This window comes from Haplochromis burtoni, unplaced genomic scaffold (assembly GCF_018398535.1).
Source record: "Haplochromis burtoni strain Fernald_Lab_line unplaced genomic scaffold, NCSU_Asbu1 Contig_27, whole genome shotgun sequence".
Taxonomy (NCBI): Eukaryota; Metazoa; Chordata; class Actinopteri; order Cichliformes; family Cichlidae; genus Haplochromis; species Haplochromis burtoni.
In genome coordinates, this window is record NW_024582388.1 from 1824942 (window position 1) to 1838224 (window position 13283).

Here is a 13283-nt window from a genome sequence, read left to right on the forward strand (position 1 = left end):
CAGCGGATGTGAACCAGCTCAGAGGGGAGATAAAATCCTCAAGGAAGACTGATGAGAGAGGGGGAGAGTATTATGAAGATGAAGACATGCAAAGTAAAAAGAAATTCCATTAAGGCTAAACAATTTGAGAAAAATATCCAAACGCAGTTTTTCTGACCAATTTTGCAATTTCTATTTAAATTGGAATAATTTTCCAAAAACTGAACCAAAGACTTTTGGCCCAGTAAACAAGATATTTTTAAATCAAGAGTAATTGCTGACATTTCTTACATAAATAAATAAATATAGGGACATGTAGGAATAATTTAAACAAGCCAGCAATAACACCGGGACAGAGAAAGCAGATTAAACACGTAAGAGGCCACTAGTTTTCCTTTTTCTTGGCTGTAAACACAGATGTTCAGCTTAAAGGGTGACAAAATGAAAATACTGAGGTCAACCCATGTATAAGTATTCCACTTTTGGCAATGTATAATGTCAGTAAGAAGGGCTGTCCTTAATACAGTCATTTCACGCAGGTGCATCTCCAAGCCCCACCCACCTGCTGTTTAAACCTTCTGTTTGCAAAGAGCAACCAATCAGAAGGATGTTGGCTTAAAGGGACAGCGGATTCACTGTATTCACTATTGTGAGTACAATATCAAAGTACTCATAATGCATTGCCTGTATGCAAAAACAAAACAAAAAAAATGCAGAGTAGCAAAAAACTGCAGTTTCTCTGATTGCCACTTGAGGCTGGCTCCAGAAATGAGACAGTTCAGTCCCCTTTAACTTCCATGTATAAACACGTGAATTTCTTTTGCCATATTAAGTTCTACATAAGAAACAAGAAATGGGCATTTCTGTGTGAAGCCTGCTTGTTTAGTTTTTTTCTAGGTACTCTGGCTTCCACCCACAGTCCAAAACATGCACCTTAAGTTAAATGATGCATCTAAATTGAGCATGGATGGGAGGTAGAGAACTTATACAGGAAAAAAAAAGCACTGAATGTATGATTAAATGAGCCTTGTAGTCTAGAGAGCTACATAGATGTCCATTTTCCATCTCTATGGTCCACCCCCTCATCTGTAACAGCTGTATGCAAAATGATCTGTTTTATAACTCAACTGTTTTCATTTGGTTAAGGCTTAATGTTAGGACAAGTGCTAATTACTGTCATTTCTGGTTCTAAAAAACCAACACGGTGGTGGCGAGAATGCTCATGCTTAGAATTCAACATGCGAGGCCCAGAAACCAATGAATGCAGATTATCCCTGCAGGACATGTGCCCCACTATACTTCAAAAGTTCCCGGCCTCCAAACTCCTCAGATGCCAGCCCAAATGAACATCTGCGAGATGCCCCATACTAAGTCCAATCCACTGAGGCCCTCACCCCACAAAACCCAAAATACTCATTACCAACATATCTATGCCCTAATGGGTCAGAGCTGTTTTAATTTATTTTTGTTTTAATGTTGTGATTCATCAATGTAAAGCCTTTCCCCCCCCTAATCCTGATGAAAAGTGAAATATTGTTAGTGAAGAAACACAAATATCAAACCTCTCAGGGCGTATTTTAGCTCCTTCAGTTCATTCTGATAAACAGCTTTAGCCAGACCTTGCCCCTGGCAGCGGCAGAGCACTGAAACAAATGAAATGTGGAGGGAAAAGTCGACGTGGATGATTATTAAGTGAACGATGTGCTATAGGTGGACTCTCTGAGGAGTAAATAGCTGAAGGACAACTTATTGGTCTCAGGCATCTGTGGTTTGTGTTTGGTTATAGCTTATAAATTGCAGAAACTCCTCTGGGTCCAGAAGCTTTTCCATCTCGGCTATAAGGTGGTTTTAATTTCATGGCAGAGCATATACTTTGAGTGGCAGCTTTTGTTTTCTAAATTTATATACCCTCTACCAAACCTCTACAAGTGTAGTTTTTCATGTTTAAATTTCCCCTTAAAAACCATTCATCCACATATTGATTTATCCTTAATTCTGTAAGATGTCAGGGTATGGCTTTTATAAGTGTATTCTTCATCTCAGAATCATTATAATTTTTATTGCACAGAATAAATTTAATACATAAAATTCCTCTTTCTTCTCCATCCTAAAGAAGAAATCTGCTAATGTTCATACTAATACACAGCTATAGGCACAAGCTTCGCCTTCTGTATGACATTATTGTGTGTGTGTGTGTGTGTGTGTGTGTGTGTGTGTGTGTGTGTGTGTGTGTGTGTGTGTTTCTTTTTTCCAGCTGCACTGACCCATTCCCCCCACAAGGAACATTAAAGTTTTATTTCTTTTCATCTCGTTTCTCTTTCTTTCAGGGAGCATACTAGTCTTCATTCTATCGACTCCTGAGCCTGCCTCTGTCAATGCAGTCTTACGTTTAATCCACCGGTAATGTTCTAATATAAGTAACTGAGATTTACTTCATTCTCAAATTATCTTTATAGCATGACACAAAAGACAAAAAGTGACCCTTTTACTGTAAAAATTGAGTAACTGAATTAATTGTTCGGTGGTTACTTACTACATTAAACTCAAAGGCACAGATCTTCACTCTCTGCACTCTGCAAAGTATTTTAAGATCCTTCAACTCCTGTTTTTAATGTTACGCCCCACATCTTCACAAATAGTGGCACAGAATTGTTTACAATAACCAAGCTGTGGAAAGCCCAAGTCACACAGGCCTAGAGAGTGGTTTGCGACCTTCTGATCATCACCAATCATGAGGGAAAAATGTGTATTCCCCCACTGAGTGCAGGCAATTATTAGTAGTTGCAGTAGCTGAAGAATTACTGGTAAGTTATCCCTATTTTGTCAAATAGACTATGTGCACGTTAGCATATGCTACTTCCGGTGTGGAAACTCCTGTGGGGAGCTTTGTTTCCGGTGTCCTATTCACGCCCTGTTTACGGTCCAAAACAAGTTAAGCAAAGGACTGAATCAAGCGGCGATTTACATTTCTATAGATGTCTTGGGCATTTACCCAATATATCTGTAAATGATGTTCATCGACTTGTCGATATTTTTTCCCCGAGCCTCAGAGCAAAATAGAAAAGGGATTCAAATGTTATATTTCTCAGCTGTCCCTCGTTTATCGCGGGTGTTATGTTCTAAAAATAACCAGCGATAGGTGAAATCAAGTAGCCAATTGTATTTTTTGACGGTGCAAAACGTTTGGTGGACATCGTGGACATACAGTACTGCACTTCAGAGTCACACTGCTAGCGATCGATGCAGCGATTCTGTACTGTACAGGAGAGACGCCACGGAGGAGATCGTCTGCAGTGGCAGGACACAATGTGACGTAAAAAAACGTGCAAACTTGCACTAAAAAAATCTGCAAAACAGCGAGGTGAAAGGTGAACCGCGTTATTAGCGAGCGACCACTGTAATTTTGAAGGTAAGTCACAACATACCCTTCGTAAATATTAATGTATAGAAACCCTTACCATTCATTTTTTGTGTGGCTTTTTTCACAGTTTGTTAACATGCTGTGGAGGTGTGTACTTGACTAGCTGATATCGACATAACGGGAAACATCTGGTTTGACTATACTTCACCTGTAGTTTGAATGCTGAACATTTGCCTGTTTAAATCATAAGACCAGTCACTATACAGAGATGTGCTTCTGAATGTGGACGATGTGTCTTCTGCTGCAGTGATGCAGTTCTGCTTGTGTTGAGCGATGTAAACAACTGATCGATCTAAACTCTTTAAACGTCAAAATTGATCATTAGATTTTTTATGACACAACAGTGGTGAGTGTTCCCACCTTCTGCTCTTTGTAACTTAACGCGATCTTTCTGAAGAGCAAAGTAAAGCTACCGGAAATGTACAACCCTACATCCGGTCTCAAACCAGGAAGTTAGCATTTTCTCGTGCACAGGCTCAATTAAGGTGATTACTGGTAGACAGTAGCTTGAAACTGGTTGCAATGATGTATGCAGCTTGTCTGCAAAATGTTGCAAGCAGTAGTGAGATTGACAACAATATCCAGAAATGGTGAAAGCTCACCTTCAAAGTAAACATGGCACCTTTTAATTGATTGCAGCAGTATGTTAGAGCTTTTACTTTGGGTGCAAACCTTCACCATTTTGGTTTGAATTGCACTTTTTTACAACTGCTTTGGAAGTAAATAGCATTGCAGACAAGTCTGTGTCTCCCATCCAAACTGCAGGTGCAATCACAAGGAGGTTTTAATTGCTGTACTGCCCTCCTTGCGGCCAACTTCATCTATCAACAAGCAAGCAGTGTTTTTCTCTAGTGACGGGAGGTTGCCAGTAGGTCACCAGCCTTGGCCTAACTCAAGTACTGTATTCACTACCTTCCAGAGCCAAAATAAAAACAAGATAGGGAATATAGTGGACCAAAATCAACTGTTTCAAGTTATTCTGTATTTTGGGTGCAAGTATGGATTGGCAAACAGATATGTTCACAATGTGAAGTTTATTACTTGATTTCATCCTGCTGATGTTTTTAGCTTCTGGCATTCAACCCAAGGGGTCAGGAAAACGCTTTTTTAAATAACTACAATTACTTAAAGCATTGGACATGCACATACAAATAATTGCTTGTTTCTGAGTTTCATGTTTGCAGCACCTCCTTATAATAAATTAGAGATGGCACAATACCACTTTTTAATGTCCGATACCGATTCCGATATTATAAATTTGGATATCTGCCGATACCGATATGAATCCGATATAGCGTATTTTGTAATCAATAAAACTGTTTTTTATAAATATCATGCCGCATTTTGTATAAGTTCATACTCAAGTTTTAAAAAACAAGAGATTGAAGCTATTCTGTTATACCTGTATGCAAAAAATACACTCCACCCAAAACATTTTCTAGTTCAGCAACACTGATCAATCTAATAAATTTAAACCTACACCATCCTCCCTATTCTGGTATTTTAAAGAGTACTTACCTTCCTAACTAATAGGGTTGCCAACTCCCAGCAAAAATATTAGGGAACCACCCCCCGCCCTTAATCGATGTAATCAACTTTAATTTAATGCAAGTGTAAAACAAATGCACAGAAATCAATTATTTTTCTACAATAATTAAATAGATTCAACATCTTGCTTCAACAGAATTGCAGACTGCACAGATGGTACCTTCCCAAAGGAAAAAAGTACTATGGATTTCTGTACATTTAATCAGAAGACCACTTTTGTTGTAAGATTCAGATAATTATTTATTCAAAGTTTTTAAATGACATAACAAAGAAAAGTATTTCTTTCAGGGATGAACTTACACACTTGCTTTACTTCTCTGGGATAGTTTTCGCTGAGATGAAATGCCGCGGTTAGGAAGCATGTAGCGAGGCTCCAAATGCTCCAGCAGACCACCGACAGGTCTTGCAGACAACAGCCGCTCTATCACGTGACACATACTGCTCCGATGAGCTGGGTTACGCTAAGTAGCGCGTTTTGTGATGTGATTTTGTGATACTTCGGGTCGGATCACATTTTTTATTTCTCTCCGATATCCGATCCAGTAATTTAGGTCAGTATCGGACCGATACCGATACGTAATATCGGATCGGTCCATCTCTATAATAAATACATGACAGTTAGTCATCTGCAGTGTACTGGCATCACTCCCTATCACAGCCACATGGCAATCTTCCTTTTTGGATTACATAAATGTTTAAACAAAAAACATATCTGCCATATGGCCTGGTTTGCAACCTCAACCTAGTCTGATTTTCCAGGGTTGCTTTCCAGACCAATGTCAGCAATCATAGGTAAACCCCAGCTGAACAGCTCAGCAGGTGAGCCAAGAGATAAACATTATGCTGCAGCCATAACAGTAAACAGTTTATGACATATGCGTGAAATTTTGAAGTAATCAGTGTATGAATTCTTAAGTTATGACAAAAAAAAAATTGTGCCTTTTATCGAAAAATTGTAAACGTTTTTCGTTGAACCAAAATGATCACGTGTGCCAAACACAGACAACAGTTTACCCACTTCAATCTCGGCAGCTGTATAAGCTGTGCAACTGATTAAATGCAGTGCCACTATATAAGATGCTTCACAGTAAATGAGCAGTTCTTTTATTTTAGCTGAAAGTTGTTTCCAGCGACTGGCGCCTGTTCCACTCTGTAAGGGGAGCGAGAGGCCTACAAGGTTCTGTGAGAATAACAGCAAGCCAAAAAATGTTTAACCTTTACAAAATGTCACTATTCTGTTGGTATAAAACTCAAAAACATAATACACACGTTTTCTTTTGTATTGTATTCTACACTACTTTTACCTATACAAGTATTCATTGCCACTGGTTTGACTTCAGTCACCCACTCATCTTGTTTGGATGAGCAATTTCTTAAGAAAAGTGCAACGCACAATCTGTCCATTCTGCACAATCAAAAACAGAATGAGTCAGTTTATCCTTATTGTTCTCTTCTGAAACAGTAACGTAATGATTCCTGCATGTGGCATGTTCAGGGGAAATCTGTAAATATTACGTCCGAAAAAATAACCTGGGTTACTCTCTCTCCAGACGCACTCCCGCAGTGTCGTGGTCGCAGGAAGAACGGACAATTCGAAGAACAAGATTCCTCCTCCACAGCTGTCTCCAATGCACAAGCATAAAAATTCATTACTGAGGAGGCGGGAGACCAATATTGCACCCAAAGTAGCCTCTTCAAAATCTTTTTTTCATAATTTGAACAGATGGAAAGCGTGTGCTAGAACACCCATACCTCTACACTACAACTTTTCCTCCCCTGGAAGTTCATTACTTTACCACAAACGCTTCATCCACCTACACTTATATAGTACACCAGAGACAACAAGCTACTCAGAAGGATCTTAGGATTCAAATAAAGTGCATGATATTAGACTTCAGAGATTTACCCCTTGAACTTCACTGATAGTAGACTAGATATAGCAGTAAGAACTGGCTGACTTTCTGCAATAAGACTTGGTTGATGTCAGCGAGCATCCACATAAATGAGGTACAAACCTCTAATGTGGATTTTTTCTTAATTGTTTTCTTTTCTGAGTAATACTGTCAGGAAGAGTAATAGCTGTCTTCATTCTTCATAATGGAAATACACACACACATAAAACAATTAACCAATAAAACCCCTCAAAAAGCAAAAAGCAAAGCTAATTAAATCCAGTAATTAAAACAGGAGTCTCAAAATTTGAAGTAGCGCAGCGCTCATATTTAATAAAATAAATCAGAAGAAAACAGGTCATGATATAAAACTTTTAGAGGGCACAATTAGAGACACAGCAGTTTTGAAACAAACCTCTAATTACATTACTGTTATTCAACGCAAGGCTTCACTGTTCTGCAGTTTCTTGCTTTGCATCAATTCTACCCACTCAGTATAGCAATACAAAATCTTTGGCTCCTTCAATGCTCAGTGCAAACCGCTCCACCGTCAGGTTGTGGACACATTTGTGGTTTTAGCTGAAATTCTGTTCTCGCAAGGTGAATTTTTAAGAGATTCACATGAGTAAACTCACCGCTCTAGTAAATGTTTCTTTGCTGTCTTAAAGATTTTGCAGGTCAACCTTCATAGTGCAGGTTGTTTCCCAGCAGGCAGCTAAAAGGATTCACTATAAGCTCTGATGTTCAACATGCTTCACACCGAGGCTGGTTAATATTGCTTTAAAATTCCATTTAAGCTTGACATCTTCTCTTAATAAAGATTAAAATATTAATTGATGTTATATAATATATACATTATATGCTATTATATATATTAATAAACTAAACAGTTTCTTTAAAACTTACTGGAGGAATTAATAGCCCCCAAATAGTATTTAACCTTCAGTATAGAGAACGTTATTTTTATTGTCTTCCTCCCATCAGCCCTAACCAGACACAGCAGTTTGCTCCCCTCCCTGAGCCTGGCAATCGGGAGTTCTCCTTCCCACTGTCACCAAGTGCTTGCTCAGAGAGTCATTTAATTGTTGTTTTCTTTCTGCTATTGTACGATCTTTACCTTGCAATAAAATGTATTGATGTGACTATTTGGCTGTCCATCCATCTATTCTCTTCCACTTATCCTTATCTGGGTCACGGGGAGGTCGGGTGGCTGGAAAGCAACCCTATAGAAATTAATAAATAAAATGGAATTGATTTGCAAATTAACAAATGAATAGTCATCTACACATCACAATTTCTGTGCATGAAATAAAACTAAAAAGCATCGGCATCATAAATGAAATGTTATAATGTGTCAGTTTAATTATTAACTTTCTGCCACTGTACATATGTCCCCCTCTGAATCAGCAGTCTGTCAGAGTAGGACAGAACCATAGACAGTATAAAGTGTGGATGTAGTTACCATGACGTCACTGTGTGGTTTCTGAAAGACTTGAGATGTGTTTTCATTGATGCCATTCTGTGTTTTGAAACTGGGACCTAATTGTGAAACTGCAAGCTAATGAGAACACCCCAGATAATCCTCCCTTCTGAAACTTAAAGTGGCCAGAATTCACATAATGGACTTAATCTTTTATTTTGTATGACCTAAGAAGACTGGCTGAACCTGAACACTCTTTAGAAAAGTGCTTACTGAAGTTAACTCCGTGGGCGGGTTTCCTACAGAAAATCATGGGTATTGTCCCCTGATCGCTATTAAAACGTCTGCAGGTTTACACTGGCTTCACTTTTCATGTCCAACTTTTGTACAGCCTATAGTTAGGACCTTCTTCCAGACAGTAGGAGGTGTATGAGAGTAACTTTCCACATTCTGCATGTATATCTCTGTATTCAACACAACAAAATGGAGCAAAAACATGTTTCAAACAGGAATAGTGGTGCACTGACAGCACATTGTTAACCCAATTCAAGCACCAATGGCAGCTGACAAATTCTACAAATTCTACAGATTCTATGTTTCTATATTCTAATTTTCAATTCCATTTGTACTCCTGCATTTAGAAAAAAGCACTTCTATCCACATCAAGATTTGCTAACAGTTTGTTTAAAACCTGCAGGGTTTTATTCTCATTACCTCATTCTGACACCTAAAACTGACCTGAGGCTCGAGGCTCCAGCCGATAAACAGTTACTCACTGTTTTTGGAGCTTAAATGGATATTTTAGTTTTTATTTTTGTCATATAGCAGCTGCTGAACATACATTGACTCTTTTATGTTTTCATATTGGAAGGCGATTAAATGCACACTGGCTTTACGGCCCTGCGGGTAGCTGCTTCACACACCGACTTCCCTGAATCTCATCAGCTCAACTCCAGTGACAAAGCAGCTCGCTGCTTCGGCTAACAAGTCATCCGAGCGCCGTCGGTTGTTAAAATATGTATCTCTACTTTGTTGTCATTTAGTGCCACCTCCATAATGAACAGTGAACTGTCTCCGTGGAGAATTGAGATGTGAGGCTCAGGCTAAGAACTTGCAGCTGGGATCCCTCCATCTCTGCAGTCTTAACTTATTATGCTGCTGTGGTTTATGGTCCGTGCATGATGAGTGTGCTGCTGGGTCACGCTGAGCGAGATAATCACAGACAGAGACAGATACAGAGAGAGAGAGAGAAAGAGCCTAGCCAAGGAAAAGAACCACAAAGCAAAAAATAATGAAAACTGAGAGAGATCGACAGAAACGCTGACTGTAACAGTCGCAGTTATTTTTTAAATATTCATGCAATACTGGCAGGCCACTGCCATGGCACGACTTGTATGTATTTTCTAAGCTTTAAGTATGTGTTAGTAAACAGCCTTATCATTTAAAAGCTTCCATAAATCACTGATTTTTCCTGTCACTGAACATGTGAGACTCACTTTAAAAGCTAATTCAAGGCAAACGGACAAATCCTGAGATGGAGATCCATGATGCAGTTAGCTAAGCAGCTGTTCTAGGGAGTAAATTTCACTCTTAGTCAAACATGAAGAGAAATGTTAAGACTACGGGTTTTGAACCTGTGGCTCTGAGCCTCACACAGCTCTTTGTCAGTCTCCAGTGGTGATCACCGCAGCTTTGACAAAAAATAAAAAGCTGCTGTTGGCTGCTCCCTTGTCACAGAGGGTAGCGCCGCATGTTTCATCTGGCAGATTTTTTACGCTGGGTGCTCTTCCTGACAGAGATGGATAATGTTTTTCTTTAACAGTTAATTATCATTGCTGCCAGTGATTCTTTACATTCTAATTGTAACATGTATGCAATAAGCAGTAATAGCTCCTGCACGCTGTCATTGACAATGATGCTAATTTCTTCTTTCCCAGCTTTTACTGTGGGTACACCTCCTCGCACATAAATACGTACATGTGGAGCTGACAAGACGCAGCTGCATTGCTGTTTGTTCATTCATTTGATGACAATATGTTATGTTATTTTAAGTGCAATAGCTAAAAGCTTCTCAAAAAGTGTTAAAGCAACGAGGGCAGAGCTGAATAACATGTCGACACCTTCCACTGTTCATGCGTCACTTGTGCTTCTCGTACAAGTAAACTGCAAATGTGTGATGGTCTCATTCTGACAAGAAAATCAAGCTGCCATCACAAGTTTTGCCAGATTTTTTTGATAAAATAGTTCCTTGTTGTTGTTTTGTTGTGAGAAAAGAAAAGCAACATTTGAAAGATTTGCTTTTTCAATCAGAGCTCCGTTATAAGGGGTGTTTTGCAGCCACATCACAAATTAAGTGTTTGAGTTGTTTCAACCAACAACAACTACAAATAGAGACATCTTATTCAAATGTGGGATTGTTGTGGGAGGCCAAGCGCTCTGTTGCTAATAAACCCTCAGATAAGCATTGCCAACAGCATTTACAGATACGCAGCACACCAGAATAGACTTTTTCACTTCTACTATCTTTGTCTCAGGATTACAATTGCACATATTACGTGTTAGACTGCAAATCTTCTGGATTTCCCTGTTAGCTTTCTTGCACGTGCAAAGGTGGCACAAATGGCTTGTCTGTTATTCCTGTGATACCGATGGCAGGCGACTCCACATACAGCTCCACACACCTTCAAGCTGAGCTGGAAAATGTGCAGAAACACATCTATAAGGGAAGCAAGGTCTCTCAGAAAAAAAAGATTTTGGGTCATAAAGTATTAACAAACTGTTTTCAGCTTCACGTGGAAGGACTCAGTGAGCAGGGAGGACACATGCAGAGCGGGAAAGATGAAGAAATGCGGAGGCATGAATTGGAAGAACAGTGATGGCGCAGTGAGACATCCTCTTTGATCCAGGTGTAGAGAAGAGATTTGGGTAGAGGAGGACAAAGAGAAAGACACTCGAAAGGAAAACAAATAGAGACGCATCTCTTCAGTAGGACAAAGGGAGTGGAGAGACACTGGCAGGAAACAAAAGGAAGGCTATAAGAAAAACGCAACAGGCAGAGAGACAAGTCGGACAAGGAGGAACGGATGGAGAGTTCGCACCACATCTGAGTCAGAAGCAGCAGGAAAGCGAGGAAACAACTGAAGGAGAAACACAGCAGGTGGAAAAAGAGAGAGAGCCTGATATTTTGGTGAAGCTCTAGATGTTTTATTCAAGGAGGAAGGATGGAAACTACAAAGCCATCTACTCTAACTGCTTACACACGGCTTTGTCTACACTCTTTCCACAACACCATTTATCCATCATCTGTCTGCAGAGTGTGTCTCTTTCCTTACCTCATTACTGTTAGACAACAAAATCACACACAAACTGAAAGAGACTTTTTATGCGCCTTGTTGCTCCTGGTAGTCTACAAAGGGTGAAACATTCTCTCTTTGCTTTTATGTTTAACTTGGTATTTCCACTCAATGATGTTTCAAATTATATAGAGACAAATAAGTTTCACAGAACTGTTTCTACTACTGTGTCTCAGAAATCCTAAACCTACAAATATGCAAATATCCATTTCAGAAGATGAGATGTTTCATTATTTCACTTTGCACTTGTCTAAGTGGCTCACTCATATATCCTATACTGGGGTCTCAGTGCAGCCCATCACAGTCCAGCCTCTCTCCTTCCCTTAAACAAAGAAAATTCACTTAACAGGGGAGAAGATGAGGACTAGCTGCTCCTTGTAAACAGAAGGTTTGAGCAGGCAAGTGGCTGCTATATGAGATGAGATGACCATATATATGATATCGGCTCTCTAAAACAGCACACATTGTGATGAATAGAAAAAGACTGAACCTGTGCTCTGACTTTATTATTTGAAACTCTATTAAAAAACTGAATATCCACCACTGTAACAGCAAAGTAATGACAGCAACATATGAAAATTATAATAGGTTCCATTTAAACTGAGATATAAGGTGAGCTGAGAGAGCCCCCCCTCAGCGGATGAAAAGTGAATCCAGCCTTCTGGTGTCAAAGTGCCCATATATCATTCTGCACAGTGAAGCTCAAACATCCAAATGCATTAATAAGCACAACACTTCATGTATTTTCATGACTGCGCCCTTCTATCAAGTGGAAATATTCAGGATGTCTAGTGCATCGCTTTAACCCGGACATGCTCGCAACACTCAGCCTGACAAATGTGGTGTCTTTGGAAACTTTGAGGTCTCCACTTGAATTTCAAATAAAGCTCTGCGAGTGTGAGCAATGTTTGGCTGCACAGCAAGAGTTTCTAATGACTGTGGGATTCAGGGGGTCAGTGACTGTAAATATGGACGCGAGAGGAAAAGGGAACACGAAAAAGAAAAGTGGAGGACTTGCAGAGTAAAAGAGCTATGGAGAAGAAAGTGAAGATAACAATATTTTACACAAATCACGTCTTTAAGAGTGTAAGGTAGGAAAGCTATGAAATAAGAAATGAAAAGAAATCACTGAGCTGCGAGAAAAGAGAACAAGACAGGAGGGCGGGAGAGTCATTTTGCCATCTGTTTCCAATGTGTACAAGCGTATGGCATCTCCCTCTCTGCTCCTTTTGTCCATCTCTCTCCCCTTCGCCTCTTCTTTCGGGCAGAGGAAGAAAACAGCAACGCCCAGCTTCACATTCCCACAATGACACATAACTAGAGACCTGGAGACTCACTAATGCTCAACTCAGACATTTCTTCACCTAAGACGCAACCCAGCATCCTCTCAGTCCCAAGCCCACATCTACTGTACAAGCTGCATTCAACCTCTCTCTCTCTCTCTCTCTCTCTCTCTCTCACACACACACGCACACACACACACACACACACACACAGCTTCACCCACACTCTTGTACTCCGGGCAGGCTCAACATGCTTTGCCAAGCACAAAATTAACCAGAAAGCAAACACATAACCTTGCTGTATGGAGTGGATGAACTCGATTCAGTGGCTATCATAAAGGCTTCAGCCTACAGAGGTTTGAACACAACCTTTTACTGACAAACACT

General features: G+C 39.8%; 1 protein-coding gene across 2 annotated transcripts in view; it reads right to left on the bottom strand.

The window, feature by feature from the left end:
- The window catches only part of LOC102289753 (contactin-associated protein-like 4), a 150548-nt gene that overhangs the window by 136489 nt on the left and 776 nt on the right, over positions 1–13283 (bottom strand). The gene's annotated exons all lie outside the window — the stretch shown is intronic.